This window comes from Xenopus laevis, chromosome 9_10S (assembly GCF_017654675.1).
Source record: "Xenopus laevis strain J_2021 chromosome 9_10S, Xenopus_laevis_v10.1, whole genome shotgun sequence".
In the NCBI taxonomy this organism is placed as follows: domain Eukaryota; kingdom Metazoa; phylum Chordata; class Amphibia; order Anura; family Pipidae; genus Xenopus; species Xenopus laevis.
This window is the reverse complement of record NC_054388.1, coordinates 75,055,756-75,072,636: the sequence shown is the minus strand read 5'-3', so window position 1 is coordinate 75,072,636 and position 16,881 is coordinate 75,055,756.

Sequence of the window (16,881 nt, the reverse complement as noted above, 5' to 3'; positions counted from 1 at the left end):
GAAATGAGTCACTATCTGAGCCTGATGTGGGAAGCCTCATTAAAAGAGTACTTCTAAGGCAGGGGTCTGTAGAAGAGCCAATGTTGGGGCAAGGGGATCGCAAATAACTAGAGGAGTGTTTAGGTGATATTAGCTGCAATTAACAGCTGGATAAGTAGTCTAACAGACAGAAAATACTCCAATGCTCTGTTATGTTTCAGATGCAAACCAGTTACTGCAACCAAAAAGCCATATTATGTGAAATATCTGCTGTTGACATTGAATATGTAATCTATTTGGAGCCTTGTTGCTGGCATCCTCTTCACATTCAATGGCTTTGTAGCTTTACTGCTACTATTTTACCATAATGTCATGTCCTTACCCAATTTCGGGAAGATGATACTTTTTTCCCCTGAAATGCCAGTACAGCAACCAAAACTTACTCACCTTATTATAGTGAGTTGGAAATCACACAAATATTTCAGGTGACTCTGGATTTTATGTAATAAAGAACACATTCCCCAGCACTGATATTTTTGTTTTGAGACAAGGGCAGAACATTTTTAACCTGGGTAACTATAAGAGCTGAATTTAAATTTTTCTTTTAACCAAAAAATATGGCTCCTTTTGTGCAGAGGGTTCACCTTAAAATAGCCCGATTATCCAACATTCGTTTTCCCAAATTTCTTAGGGATGCTTACTGTTTGGGGCCAGGTAGCTGTCCCACTGACAACTCTACATTTGAGGGGGATGCCATCCCTAACAAAATAGATCCTGGAGATACATGATTTTAAACCATTTATAAATTGTTTAAGAGCTCTGGATTATTTTGTGAAACGTTAGAAGTAGGTCTCTGTGTGTGGAACACATGGTACTAACTATAGCATGGATTTCAATGCCCTTATTTTGACACAGAGCTTAGCCAACAGCCATTAACCCATAACACAGAGCTTACCTAACACCCATACATTTAACTAAATTCAGCAATACTAAAACAATGCTTTATATGAATTACACTCACATTTGCCATGCTATTTACTGACAAAAGCATGACTGTGCAGCATGTGCCGCTATCTCTGGCCCACATTTTTTATGTATTATATTATATATTATAATGATATGAAAAGGCTTCTAAATCATAGAACTCCTTGTTGACATTATAATTCTTCTTTTTCACATTAGGGAGTACAATCTTATATGTAAATGTATAAATGTGTAAATGTGTAACTATTGTACATAGTTTAAAAGTTTAAGCACTGGATATTGAAGCTCTTCTGGGGTTGGTGCTACTAAGATCCTTGATAGAGAATACTTTTACTTGCCCATATATGTATATTGTAATGGTCGTTGATAGTTTTATGATGTTATCTTTGGTGAGGGTCACTGTCACTATTGTCATTGCATCAGTCACTTGTTGATTTGGGTGCTACCATCACAGCCCAGTTGGCCTCGGGTGGCAGAAAAATGTAGTCATTGGGCTGGGCAGAGTCAATGACTTCAAGCCAAACCCCAAGCAATAAATTGAAAAGCGAGGATTGTGGGGTGAGGCTTTTCCAGAACACTAAAATATTTGCCTCCTGTTCTTATTCCCCCTCCTCCACCAACAGTCTTCACATTCCAGAAAGTCAGGGCAGGGTTGGAGACTGACAAACACCTGCTTTAACTCCAGGTAACCTAACTGGTTTGTCTCCCAAGCTAATTTTATCCCAAACACTTAAAGTTATTCATCCTTAGCAGAAACTGTACAGGTGAATAAAGGTGTGATTTCTTTTTCTTAATCTTTAATATTTACCCAGGGAGGTCCCTGAGAAATACTCTTACACAATAGCAACTTAATGGCATCTAATTATGATGACGGTGTGATCTGGAATGCTGCTCTATTCTAAACGTATTAAAAGTGATAGCCATTGTTCCATCCGTGTCAGGGTTGGTGTTAACAGAAACAATGCCTGTGGCAAAAGGGCAGGATTCAGGGAAATTAGAATAAATGTGTTGCATGCCAACTGCCTAAATTATTGTACTTTTCAGTCCACTGATAACATATAGTGGACCTTGTCTCAATGTGATCATATTAAACTTTACTGGAAATAGTCACAAGCTGCAGATGGTAAGAATTAAGGGAACTATTCATATGAAAATGTTGAATGCTGCACAATATTGAGTGACTTTGCTAAATAATATATGCAAACAATATAATGAGCAAAGCAATGAAATATCTAAATTGGACAGAAACAATCTCTAAACATAACTATTTTGCTCCCTCCCTAAGTAGATTTCCAAACATTACAGATGCCTGAGAATCATCCCTACTACACAGTAGAGGTGACCATGTAGTATATACTAGTCAATACTGAACTGTAATGTTTAGGTGTTCAGAACTTGGTGGTGATCCCATGAAACAGCAAAGAGAGCCTCAAGTACAAACACATAAGGAAGGATTCTTAATGCATAAGTTGGGTCACTAGTCGTGGAGAGCTTATTGTGGAGTTTCGTCTTACAAATCCACCTCTAATGGTTGCTGGACGACAGCTTTGACACTTAAAAACATGTTACAATGCACTAAAGGGCTGAAATAATGTAATGTTGCAGTAAATGAAACATCATGATATTCTCATTTGCAATTTCTTTGAGCTGAAGTTTAGTGATGGGCGAATTTATTCGCCAGGCGCGAATTTGCGCGAAACGCCCGCGAAAATTTGCGGCAAAAATTCGCCGGCGTCAAAAAAAATTTTTCGGAAAAAACGGACGCCGGCGTAAAAAACGGGTGCCGGCGTCGAAAAAACGGGTGCCGGCGTCAAAAACGAGACGTTTCGCGAATTTTTCTCCGTTTCGCGAAATTCGCGAATTTTTCGGCGAAGCGAAACGGCGCAAATTCGCTCATCACTACTGAAGTTCCTTCCATCTACTCCTTTAAATACTTGCCCAAGGAAATTTGACAAGGATTTAGAGGAGACGTTGGCGAGAATCAGGCGACGGGTTCAAAGCAGGCGGCAAATATCTGAGTCAAAGTCAAGCAGGAGTCGAAAACCAGGAATTCAGATCATAGTTAAACACTTCGGCAGGAACAGTAAAACTGGAACCAGCTTGGGCATTCAGAAGATGGGAACTGGCCTTTTAAAGCTGTTTTGGCGCCAAGATTCAATTCAATTTTGGCACCTTTAAGTGACGTCATGAGGATCTGTGTCACGACGTGCGCGTCATGACGCTCAGCGTCGGACATGGCGTTGCTTGGGGTCTGAAACTGTGCTAAATAATGTCTCCAGTAACATTCTGACTGTTCAATATCAAGTTCAGTTTCCATATTAATTCACTCCAACCCTTTTGCTGCTTTCAATACAGTGGATATCCTTGCTATACATGGTATGACACTATCCTAGATCTGGTCATACCAGTGTATTTAATAGTGTATTTAACTATTTCTATTCGCCCTCCGCACCACTAAAAATCTCTGGTGGGTTACTGTCCTTAGGCTCCTTCTCTTTTATATATACATTACATCAGCTAGTTTGGATTCCAATCCGTGTCAGGCCTGGGAGTATCAAGGCAAGCCCCCTCTCCCCTCACTAAGCTTGGCATCTTGGCCTGTCATCCCTCAAACCCCACTGCACACATGACTTGTACACCATACTAACAGATGGGCAATAATTATGGGAAGACAGACAGAAGAAGTCCAATGCTATCCCCACTGTTTGCACCCTAGGTATGTGCCTCTTCTGCTTACCCCTAGTTGCAGCTTCCAATGCCATTCTTCAAACTGATGACACTTACATCTATCTTTCTTGTCCTTACTGTTACTTCTATGTCATATATCAGGTATCTTCCCCCCTACCTTATTGGTAAATGCAGACAACACTTACTCCAGGTTAGCTTTGTGGGGGCTATATTTAATGCTATGCTCTCCATCTTACCTCAAATCCCATTAACTGCATCTTAAAAACATTGCAACTATATATTTCATTTTGGAAACTACTACAAATACGAAAATCTCCAATGTAGACCAATGTAGTCCCTTTCTTGTTGATCTGCCACTCACACAATTATCTTCTCTCCACATGATCCTAAATGATATTGCTCATCCACCAAACTGCCACTATTGCATCTCTCTGCAAATCAGTGCACTATTTACACTTTCTTATATACTATTAGATTTAAAATTCTGACCATTACCAACAAATCTCTCTTCAACAATATCCTGCCTCAAATTTGAATCATTATACAGTATATGGGTAATCACCAGGTACATTTTCCCAGGCATGCCTACATAACTTCACCCAACCAGCTCCCTACCTGTAGAATTCATTTCTATGTATCATCAGATAATCCTCTAAAATGACCTCCTCTTCTAATCTATTGTTATTTAGCATATGACATTCACAGCCTTTACACGTCATATCTTGCTGATCCTTTATCTCCTCATTAAAAGTAATATAAACATTATTTATAAAATCATTTATACCTTGACTCACTTATCCCCAGTCCCCACTGGATTGTAAGCCCTTGCAGGCACTGGTTTGTCAGTTATGAGTCTTGGTCACATAATTATTTCAGTAATCTAAGCTTTCTTACGTATTACAATTGTCTATTCTGTGTAAATGTGTTAACATATTTTAAAAACTCAACTATTAAGGTTGATCATATTATAAAACTCCCCAGAATTCAAATATTAACATACAGAAAATAAAAGGCAGAGGGTTTCCATGGTTGCCAGCAGTTGCACCACAGCATTTAGCATTGTAAAGGTATTAACTAAGCAGTGCACTGTGACATCATGCAAAGCATATAGAGCCTAATGCATTTAAGGTCGTAAGCCTATGCCCTATGATATCATCATGTAAGTAATTATATGATTAAAGTTGTAAACTTTAAAAATTATTAAAAATTTGTGGTTGGGCTCAAGGCAGTCCTGTCCTTAATGCCTGTCATAGAAAATTTTGAATACATTCACTGCACATTTGTGCAAATTGTAAAATCTGGGTTCTGAAAACATATTTTAAATAATGACAAAGGAAAATGCTTGCATTGCACATATTATTTCCATTACCAACTACGTTCTTCTATAAATCTACAGATTGAGTCAGTAGTACCTTAATAGAATCTTGGGGGAGAAAAGGAAAATAATTCAGACATTCACCTCTTAATATTTCCCTTAGACAAATATAAATGGAGGACAAGTTTAATAGCCCTTTAAACTGATTTTATTATGTGCTTAAATGAAAGACGTTACCCAGGCAAAATACACGCAACAGCCTGTGGTTAGCAGATAAATGGTTAAAGGCTTTTCAAATTCTCATAAATACTCACAGTCACTTTTAAGTGAAATGTACTGCTGGGAAGCAGAGTGCATTGCCTTGTAAAGAAATCTGTCACTGTTGTGCTGACTTTTATCGCAAAACCAAAATGAAAACAGAAATTGGGTTTTTACACATCTCTTTCCAGCCCCCAACTCATAGTGAAATGTTCTCAACTATTTATAAAAGTGAAAATGAAGTTTGATCTGCTTTGCATTTCCACTGCCCTGTGCTGTCGCTGCTGCTTGTTTAGAGGAAAGTCTGTGCTGTTTTTTTTAACAGATTTTCCAGACACATCAGTCTGTTAAATAAATCATATTGCTGCCATCCTTGTTTCATCAATGTTTTCATGCTACCTCAGATTGGCTCACCAGGATACAGTGGACCATAATCCTGCTGGGCCCTGGAGTCTGCCAACACACAACTTTGGATTCAGACAAAATTAAAGATGACTGTGTGTTCTGTCCATCTTTAATTATTGCCTTGTAGGTAGGATCTGATTGACGTTGGGTGGTGTGGAGCGTGCGGTGCTTTGCATTATAAAGGGAGCAGGCAGAGTGGGATACTGTATGTTGATGTGTTGGCCCTTGATTCTGGTACCTAATGGGCCCTAAGTACCCCAGATCGAACACTCTCTGAATCTGTCTCCTCACAATATTTAGGCTACTTCTTGACTTTGCATATATTTGTGCTGAGTCTTTAAATTTGAAGGGTCAGAGGTATCCTTATGGATCTACTAATATAATTTTCCATGTCAATATACGCATTGAAATCTATGACCCAGAAAAATACATTTTACTGAGAATAAACAGGCTTGAAGCACAAGATAGAAATATTCGATAAGCCAACAAAACTCTCTGGGAGAAAAGTAACATCATATACTGTTAAGTTGCTGGTACTCTTTTTAGTAGAAGGAAGAGCAGAAGAAATCGGGAAACAAATACATTTCGAGAACTGTAAATAATAAGCTAAGGTTTAGTAGGATAGCACCTTTTTGGATGCACCCAGAATATGAGGAAAAATAAAGAAATAAAGGAAAAAGTTGAAATTTGGCATATTGTCAACAAAATGAAAATTCGCCAAGACACCAGGTGGTGGCAGGTTTCAGCTTATTAATTTCAAACTGGCAAACATTCTCTGCAAAAATTCAATCCTTTCAACAGGCAATATTTCTTCAGTTTACAAGGAGGACAACACAAACTTTCGCCAAAAAACAGATATCCAGCTTCTCCAGAATGCAGCGAAGCGTGTTTTTGTTGGTTCCAAATGCAACCCTCTATTTGATTAATTTATAAACATGTGTCAAGCTCAAAAAATTTGGCTCCTGAGTACAACCAGGTACAATATAATTAAATAATTTAGCTGCACTTAAAAGCTCATCAAACTCATAAATAAACGCCCTAACTCAGTTTTCCCTGCAGCATAACTCAGGTTTATAGAGAAGCACTGCAGGGCACATGTTGCCCCCAAGATGGCTGCTGTATAATACATAGCACTGTACTCTGACTTATTACAGTCACAGATAAATTATATAATGACTGTTTGCCGTTATATGAGTCTAATGATTCATCAGTCATCGGTAATTAACTTTTATATTATTACAGGTCCAGGCAAAAAACAGGAACATTTGCCTCGGTAATTTCTTATCCAGTTTAGTATTTTTCAAAGTCTGTAATAATAAACTACTTTGATTTAAAAAGTGGGATTTGAGTCATGGCAAACCATTGGAAAAATGCATCGACCTGATCACTGGCTATAACAGAAGTCTACCTGCAGTGACAAGAGGAATGGTCAAGTTCAGGCATTTTTCAGCTGGTATAGAAAACGCAATGGTGCTATACTTTTTCATTTACGGGATGAATGCAAATTATTAAACATGCCAAATATAGCATCTGATGCAGCAGTGAAGACAGAACTAAATTATTGAGAAAATCTGGTCTTAAGGAGACTGACATATCACTCAGTTCCCATGGACATTTCAGGGAATTTGGGTCAATTTTATGTATAACTAAAATTAATTTTGACGCAGGTCCTCATTGTAAGACTTCATTGTGACTAAATCCTTTTTGTACACAAGATAAAAGTATTTGGAAAAAAAATGTTGACTGGTGAGTTTGTCTGCAAAAATCATGCCTTGTAATAACCAACACAATTACCATGGAACCCATTTCAAAGATCATTATTTCAGTACAACAAAGCCGTTGTCCAATCATGTAGTTTCGCATAACGGGCAGTCAAACTATTCCCAGGAGTAGGTTGGGTGTGAATTGTTATATTTACACAACCCATGGATTCATGCCAAAACTCAGTTTTGTACTTTATATGTTAAACACTACATTTTATCTTTGGTTAAGCAGTTGTCTTGATAATGAAGTGCCAAGCCTCTCTCCCAAGTCATGGCAGCTGCTAGTTACATTTCATATCCCCAGAGGAACAGAAAACACATGTGCTACTTTTAAGCACCCTACAGTAATTTAAGGGTGTGTATCTTTTAAAAAAGTGTTGACTAGTGAATGTATATTTATATTTCTATGCAGCAAGGTACAGTATGTTCAAGCTCTATTTTAATATATTACATAGGGGAAATAAATAATACAGTCATAGAACATAAACAACATAAAGTTAAAAATCAAGTGCCACACATGAGAGAAATAAGAGCCTAAGAGGTAAGATGATTTCCCTGCCTTAAAGATCTTAGAATCAGAATATATGTGTATTTATGTAATATAATTATATTGAGCCTATTTATCCTGTTTTTGACTACCCCCCAAATGCAAGAGAGTCATCACAAATACTACAGGTTGTTCACGAATGCAAGTGCACTATGCAATTTCAGACTCAAGCTGGCATGTTTTTTTCACCAGTAATGCAGCATTCTCCTCCATGATTCCAGCTAAATTGTGGATGTGCTCTAATTTCTGCACAGTTGTGCCTGTATTTTGATATAAATCAGGAGCAAAATGCAACTAGCTTTTTCACTGGGAAATTCGCATTACTTCAGGCAGATGAGCCTATTGATGCAACCTGCTGTGGGAACCCCAAAGCTACCACCAAGTCGAGGGTGCACACTATTCATCAAAAGATGCAGGATGAGCACAGTGGCAGCCATGTGAAAGTGCCATGTGTATGGACACAAGAGCATCAATGAATTATGCCAGTCGGCACATTTATAAACACTTTGGCACATTTATAAACACTGGGGCAAATTTGCAACTTGGCTTTAATCCATGGCAACCAATCAGTGATTACCTCTTTTCACCCAGCAGTAGGTAGAGCACTCTAAGTAAACATTTGATTGGTTGCTGTAGGTTACTGCCAAGGTGCAAATTTGCCCATTGTATACAAATGACCTTGATGTGCTTGTACTTGCAAGTGGGTTCATAAATAACCTCTTAGATATATACTTTTAGTTGTCAGATGTCACAGAATTTTATAAATAACAGCTAAGATCCTAGCTCACAAAAAATTAAAAATGACTCCATCATGGAACTACCTCGTAATATAAAGAAATAACAAACTACCTTTAAATAAGTATACATAGGTCCAAAATTCCATGTGTCAATGTTTAGATCAGTTTAATGGACTTAAGGTGTGTAAAAAGGTTTTTTTTTATACAAAAGCTTCCCAAAGATGCTAAACATTTTTCCCTCATGTCCAAAAAATGTTTTCATTTATAAAGTAAACTGAATAGAAATTTGTATAAATGTTGTAATCTGGCTGTCTGGCAGAGGTTTAGATGCAATTAGAGCATTGCTGGAAGGAGAGGACCATCAAGGATGACTATTGGTTTCCTATCCTAGGTGTCTTGTTGCAACTTAAAGAAATGATTGGGCATCTGATGAGATTGCATCTTTTAAAATAGCTGAGTTTTGAGCCCCGCCAATGAATACTGGCGATCTGCCATTTATCTTGGCAAGACAACAGTGAGAAGTTATATCAGGGGTGATGGGCTACACTGCACCCTCTTTCAACAGGATAGGCTTTCTCTAGGTGAAAGGAGCATGTGAGGGTGTTAGAAAACGGATGCCAGGGGTTCATAGCAACAGCAGGCTTTATTCAATATAAAGCTCCACAGAGTTGATAATACTTAAAGCACATGATGTAGTTAAGATGAATGCCAGGTGCAGTCACAGGTGTAGCAGATACAGACAGAATAGCACCACTCAAGGAATAGCAAGGGGAGATGAAGTATACACCTTCAAGGTTGTCAGTACCTCAGGGGTGTGGAGAGAGAGAGAGAGAGAGAGAGAGAGAGAGAGAGAGAGAGACAGAGAGAGAGAGAGAGTGCTATAACAGTGGCTATCCTGCACACTAGCTAACCTCATTCACAGGGTCCCTGTTCCCAGACTTCTCCAAAGGGGTTGTCCCTTTAGGGCCTAACACTTCTGGGGCCTTGTTGACTCCAGGCTCAATGGACACCTCCACCCAGATCAACTGCTACAGGCCAAAGAGGAAGGATCTCCCCCTGCCAAGCACTACTGTATGTTTCAGTGATGCAGGATATGGTCATCAACCTGAGGGCCAATGAACTGGGTATGCAAAGTAAGTAGAAATGGTTACATGGGTTTTAACCCAGCAACAAGGAAATGAGGTACTGGTTGGGAATGAAGTCCTATGGGCCATGATCCTATCAAGTTAAACTTAAAACAAGGCAATTTAAATAGTGAATATTTTATGCATTAATGCAAAAATAAATGTGAACATGTACTACAGATCTGCCCTAACCAAGTGCAACCAGCCCAAACCTACAATCACCAGATCAATTAGGTTTTTTCATTGGAAAATTGGAAAAAAACAGAATCAGACATGGGAAGTCATAGATTCCTGGTCTTTATTGGGTAGCAATCTAGTATGTCAAAGGGGGCAATTTAAATGTTAGCTATGGATTGTATTTGAATACCACTGTTTACATACAGTCAAGCATTTTACTATATTTACCTTCCCTTATAGTGGCGGATCTTTAAAGAGATACTGACACCAGAAAACAACTTTTTTTTAATATCTATCATAACATTGTCTTTGAATGCTATTTATAATTTTGCCATAAACTGATTTGCCTGATGTTTTTACATTACCTTTCTTACCCCTGGTTCCTCTATGAGGGGGCTGCCATATTTGCGCAGCAGGAGTCCATTAACATTAGAAACTCTAACTAACAAGTTAAGAAGGAACAGTCAGTTTAGTCAAACAGTCACGTTTAGGAACTTCCAGTAACAAAAACAGGAACTTCTGTTACAAAAACAGAATTGTCAATAAAAAATGATCAATATGACCTATAGGTAACTTTTTAATGTAGATTAAAATTTTGAAAAGAAAATGTTTAGTGTCAGTATCACTTTAATAATATCCAATTTACCCAAAGATTGTGAGTTGTAAGGCCATATAGAAAAGGCAGATTGTCAGTCTGACTTACCCTTCAATGTGGTGCAAATTACTACACAGTTTAGACAACCCAAGGACCAACAACACCATCATTCTCTACATAACTCTCCTACCCCAAAGCACATAGAGCTACTAGTATATTAAACTATATATTTCCAAAATCTATGATCCTGGTTTACAGAAACTGACCAGACAAAGACAAACTTACTTATACTGTACATGTATAAATGGCTCATATATTATGTGCAAATGACCATCCTGCAAGACTATAATTAAGCAGCACTTCCTATAAAAGCTGTTGCCATAATTAAGTTGTACATGTACAGGCAGGGAGAAAAGCAGGAAAAGTCATGTAAAGTTCACTAAGTTATAAATGAGTAATTAGGCTGGTGATTACAATAAAAAGCTGGTACAGTTACAGATTCTGGTCGCCTAGGGCCAGATTCTGTCTGCCAGTATCATAAAGGCCCACACAGCAACAAATATGTATTACACAGGATTTGGGGGTTGCCCATAGATTCTCTGACATTTGTTTAGTTAACGTACATTGACCGCAGAACTTTTGTGCACTAGCATCTGTAGGCCACATGGTCTACATTCTACACATGGTAGATATACAGTTCTCCTGTCCCAACCTATGAGAGCACAACTAAGGCTTTTGTGGGAGAAAACAGATGCCTTGTCAATCAAAGTACAGTATTAACCTTAGATTTATTTAGCCGAAATTCCTGGTGCAACTTTGCAGCAGTGCATAAACCTATAGCAACCAGCTTTGGCAGCTATAGTGCATTTATACTAATGAAAGCAGGCAGGTGGACTGGGTTTTTAGTCTTTCCTGGTGAAGAAAGGGTATATCCAGTGGTGATGGGGAACATAAGTATTGAATAACCTTACCAGCCAGAGCTTCAGGTCCCTATACCATCTACTGTATCTCTTTCTATCTCTTTCAATTCAGGACACTTGGCACTGTAAAGAGTTCACTTATTTAGGCAAGCACAGAGCTAGGTGCAATAACAGACATAATCTGTATAATCTTACCCCATAAATAAGATCTACATTGTATAAGTCACTTCTGTTTCTCTCTGTGCTTGTGCTTTGTATGAAATCCAGACTGGCTTTATTGTCAGGGTGTAACATTTGTGGAACCAATGGCACTACCAAGCAGTATCACACACTGGCTCTTATTTTTGGTTTAAAACAATTCACATTAGGTGGCACTTAACATCAAATGGACTCTGGACTACTGCGTATACTGCTTCTTTTGCAAAACATAAGGTTTTAGTGGCTGGGAACACAATGAATAATGTCAGGTAAAAGCAATGCAAGATAATTAGCTGTCTGTTAGATCTTCTGTGACTCATGAATCACTAAAGTTCATCTCTCTCCTAATTCAGACACATTGATGTATATTGAGTGCAATAAAGCAGAAATAAGCTTGAAGAGCAATACCTCCCATGATACACTGTTACTAAACCAGATAGGGTGTCAGAGCACTCACACTCAAAGCTCTAGTGTAAAACAAAATGGCATGTTTTTTTCTTTTAAATTTCAGGCTGCTTTAACAAAGGGTACAAACTGTAATTGTGAACACCTTTAGTAAAGGCCACAGATTATGTAATTTCTGCCACAGCACTGGCTTGGGCAGAAAGACCACAATTCTCTAAATATGCAGGTGGTCTGCTCGTAGCTTGCTTGGGTACCTAGGCCGATTGCAGGCTCGCATTGGCCCCACCTCCAAATCTGAAAGTACAGGTTTCCCTCTGACCTGGTTGATCTGTTTGCCGAGTTACATCACTTTCGGCCACAGGTAATGTCAATCCCAGTTTGCCTGGATCCTAGGTCGGGTTAGAATTTTGGCCAGACTCAGGAAGGTTTAGATAGCTGATTGGGTTTGGGTTGGGTTGTGCATTAGTGGGTCCTGGTTTGGCATGGGTCTGACCAACTTGACCTATGCAGGACTCTACCATTAAGTGACAGCTCACTGGAGAAAACATAGGGTCCTGATGCACATGCCCCATACCTACAACTTGAGGACATACACCGTATTCAGATGAAGTACATTTTTATGTACTGTACAAAAATATCTCACATGTTTCATGCTAAGGGGTCATTGCAAAGAGCCACAGTACCCTCAAAGCTACAGTGAAAGTGGTTTGAACAGACTGAAATTTAAATAGGAAAAAGCCTGTATAGAAATAATAAATTAAACACGGATAAGCATAGAGTGGATTTTGGTAAAAAATTGCACACTTAAAAAGTTTGTGCTGAAATCCAGGATCAGTGACCCTAATAACCTAATAGCATTTGTAAATTTCAGGCTGAAGAAAAACTAAAAACAACATAAAAAAAAAAATACCCAAAATTAAAAAATGAAGACCACATGCAAATTGAACTGGAATATTCCTGTCATACTAAAAGTTTTTCTGTTTTTAAGGTGAACTGGTCAGGAGTGCCAAGAGTTTAGATTAAAGTCATGCCTACTGGGTGCTAATCTAACTCAGTTGCCTCCTCCCTTTCTAGTTCTCCTATCACTGGGCAGGGCATGCAGCACTGCTACAGGGAAACAAGCATGAGGCAAAGAGACAAGAGTAGGTGTCACTGAGAGTTCATATGAAAGTCATAAAGCCATTTAGCATAATACAGGTGGCAAATCCTTTTCACCCTGGGGCCCGACAAGTCTACCAATGGTGACTCCTACGCTCTGCTCATAAACAGGACTCACCCAAATCCAAGCACTCAGCACTCCTACAGGAGCTGGGAGCGGTCACCTGTTTTGCACAGGGAGTAATAGTATTGAACAGCTAGCCAATGTTATAGAACACATTCATTACATGCAATTATATGGAGATGCCTGTTACAGAGTTTGTTGGCACTGCACCCAGAAATGGGTGGCACCTGGGCATCCCCTGGAATGCCTTCTAGCTTGCACGTCATTCAGACACAAGTGCTGGGGAGTTCTGTAATGCCTAAAACAGCACCTGAGCACAGGGCTGCCTGTACCCCATCATGCACCTTGCAATTCCCAAGGCAATCACAAGGGTCCTAAGGCAGGTCAGGAGTAAGCTATGAACAAAAAAAGGAAGGTCCTCCTTGCTATAGAGTATGGCACCAGACAGACCTGTCATCCCAGAGAAAAACACCCAGTGGTGGCAATTCCATTAATACTGCTGTAGACTTTTGGCCATACTGCAAGTTGTTACTGGTACATTATTTTGACAGCTTGCAGTTCCTCCTACACAATAACAGGAGTAACATTGCCTCCCACGTCAAATATTTGGCCAATCAGGCTGTTCCTGACAGGTGCTTGGAAATGCTGACATAAACATGAAGGTTAATGTAAGAAATTGTCTTAAATTTGCTACTTGTCCAGTAACCCTGGCAACAACTAATCAAGTAGTATCTTCTGGTCCATTGTTTGAAAACAAACATCTGGTTGCTATCAGTTATAAGGCAAGCAAAACAACTATCCCACGAGTGGAGACACTTTTGAAATTTTCATTGTGGTTACGATATGGTTTTCTAACGTAGGAGGTAGTGTAGTAACATGTTCAAAGTTGGCTACATGTTGAGTATCCCCTAGCAACCAATCAGAGGTTTGTTATCAAACAGAAAGGAGTTGCTGCTTTGGGTTACCATTGGTTTCTGTCAGTTACAATCAGTGTTTATTATGGGCTTCTAGAACTGGAACCAAAGTTGCACCTGTTACAACATTGCAACCTTATAGTTTAATGAATGTGTACCTTTAATGTGCAGGTCAATCTACACAGGGGAACACCTGGTTATCAGCATTATAATGGATAATACAATTGTTTATGCTTTGCAGAATCATCTGGAAAAAGATTAAATGGTGTAGAAGGAAAAAGCTAAATCCTGCAGCCCTATTTAATTATGTACCTGAAAAACTTCAGTCAAGAGATTCTGGGCCTTATTTATCAATAGCGTGATAGAGTGAAACTGGCTTGTTTTTGCTTTGCTGAATTTTTTTTTAAAAACACAACATTTTACCAAATTCTTTGTCATTGGGTCAATGAGAAGGGGCATTTTATTGTGGTTAAGTCATTTTAAGCTCTATAATAGAAAATACAATGTCCACCTTCTTACATAAGCATCTTTCCACTATGCCACATCTGTTCTTCATAGAAACAAATGACTTCCATGTTGTCAACTTCTTAAGTTCTTCGAAATATGACACCTGGGCAGCTCCTTAGATATAGTAGACAAGGGGAATGTTCTGATCCAACAGGTTGATGTGACAGGCAAGGGGCTAAAATAAAAACTGCATTTTTCAGCATTTTTTTTCTGGTGCAAAAATCCAGTTCTTTGTTGGCAAAACATAACACATGATGAAATTCTAGCACATACTTGTGAAAATATTTACCCCTGCAAAAATTCTGCTGAGAAACAGTATTAGCTCATCCCTATTGATAGAGTCTGGGCATGTCATGGAATAACAGAGGACACAAGTCACTGTGGAACCCTGTCATTACTCTCTGCTTATGGCACAAGGCAGCACTGATGGCACAATGTCTAGAGCACAGCCGATTCCCAGCGGAGCAAGTGCTGTAAGCTTATTATTTATTCTGACCATTATATTAAACTGAATTATTTCTGTAGAGGTGAAAACACTCTTTATCAAATGCTTTTTGCGGAAAAATTCCAGAAACACTCCCTCTTGTGGTTTTATTAGCAAATCTCTGATTTCGTAATTTAGATTATGAATATGAAATTGTGCTGTGTGTTGTGAACAGAATTCTAATCAGTGGTACTGTGGGAGTAATGTCTACAGATGCAAGTGTCCTATGCCTATTGCCGTGGAGCGAGAAGAGATCCCTAGAGCTACTGCCCGATCAGGAGGTTGTGGTAGCTACAGGGTTCAGGGCTGGTACATAGCAGGCGCCCCTAGGCCCGCTGCCGTTCATTGCCCCCGTCCCTCATCTTCCTTTGTGCACATGCGCAAATTTTAAGCATCAGGTCCGGAGTACTGGGGATTGGTGCAAAGGAAATTTTAAAAACGATTGTATCTCCTGCGAATCCCCAGTGTTTTTGAACCAATGTGGGTACTGCCCTAGGCCTGGGCCTTTGTGGCCTTTCCACAAATCCGGGCCTGCCGGGGTTCCCCTATGTCAATAGGCGCATCAGCACCCAATTCAGTGTGAAAGGCAGGAAGGACTTAGCGGCACTGATTGCAACTATATGGAAGTGCGAAGAGAGCATACGGAAGCAAATACAGTTAATGAAAGTGGTTTAAGACACAAATCGTTTTAAAGTGTGCTAGCAGACTTGATAATATCTGTACTTGCATATGATTAAAAACATAATTTTATAGGTCCCCAGTAAGGCCTCATCTGGAGTATGCAGCACAGATTTAATTAAGATATTAATGAGCTGTAAACAGTTCAGAAATGTGCAACTAAACTGGAAAAATGAATGGAAGATTTATATTATGAGAGGGTAGACTGTCAAGTTTGGGGTTGTTTTATCTTTGGAAGGGACATGATTACTCTATTCAAGTACATTAGAGGGCATTATAGACAGATGGGGGGGGGATTTGGGCTTAAACAAATACAGGACTGGATCATTATCACCTTCATGGAATGGAACCGGTAGACATCTTTGAACCAGGAGCCATTAGCAAAGGAACAAAGAATTCAGGAATACAAAAGCCAGAGAACAAAGAAACAAGACAGAAACAAGAGCAGGTGCCAAAGAAAAATAAACTCTAGAACAAGGAACTTTATGAACAGAACATCCTGAAGCTCAGAAACTGAGACTTACAGTATCAAGGCAAAGGTGGGGAGCAGAACTGGGCTTTATAAAGGTAAGGTACATGGAGGTCTCACTGAATTGTCCAGCAGGTGCACCTGAACCCATCAAGCAGAGCTTGGACTACAGAGACCAGAAGCACAGTTTCTGTATGATACAGCCAGGAGCATACAGCCTGCTACTGCAACACAGCACTTATAACAGGGGGATTTTCAGCCTAGGGAGGGAAACACGTGTTCTCAGGCATGTATTCATCACCCCACTGCCCTCTGTTTCCTATTTACTACCCCCAGTTTAGAATGCATAGACCATATAGATAACAGGTAGCTGTCAATTCTACCTTGCAGGAGCAAAAGTCCTAATCTATAAATGGGCAAATTAAAAAATCCTTCTGTCAATCACTGTAGTTATTTTCACTTATAATAAAACCAAATGCAGACTTGTGTTCTTGACACAAATCTACTTGACC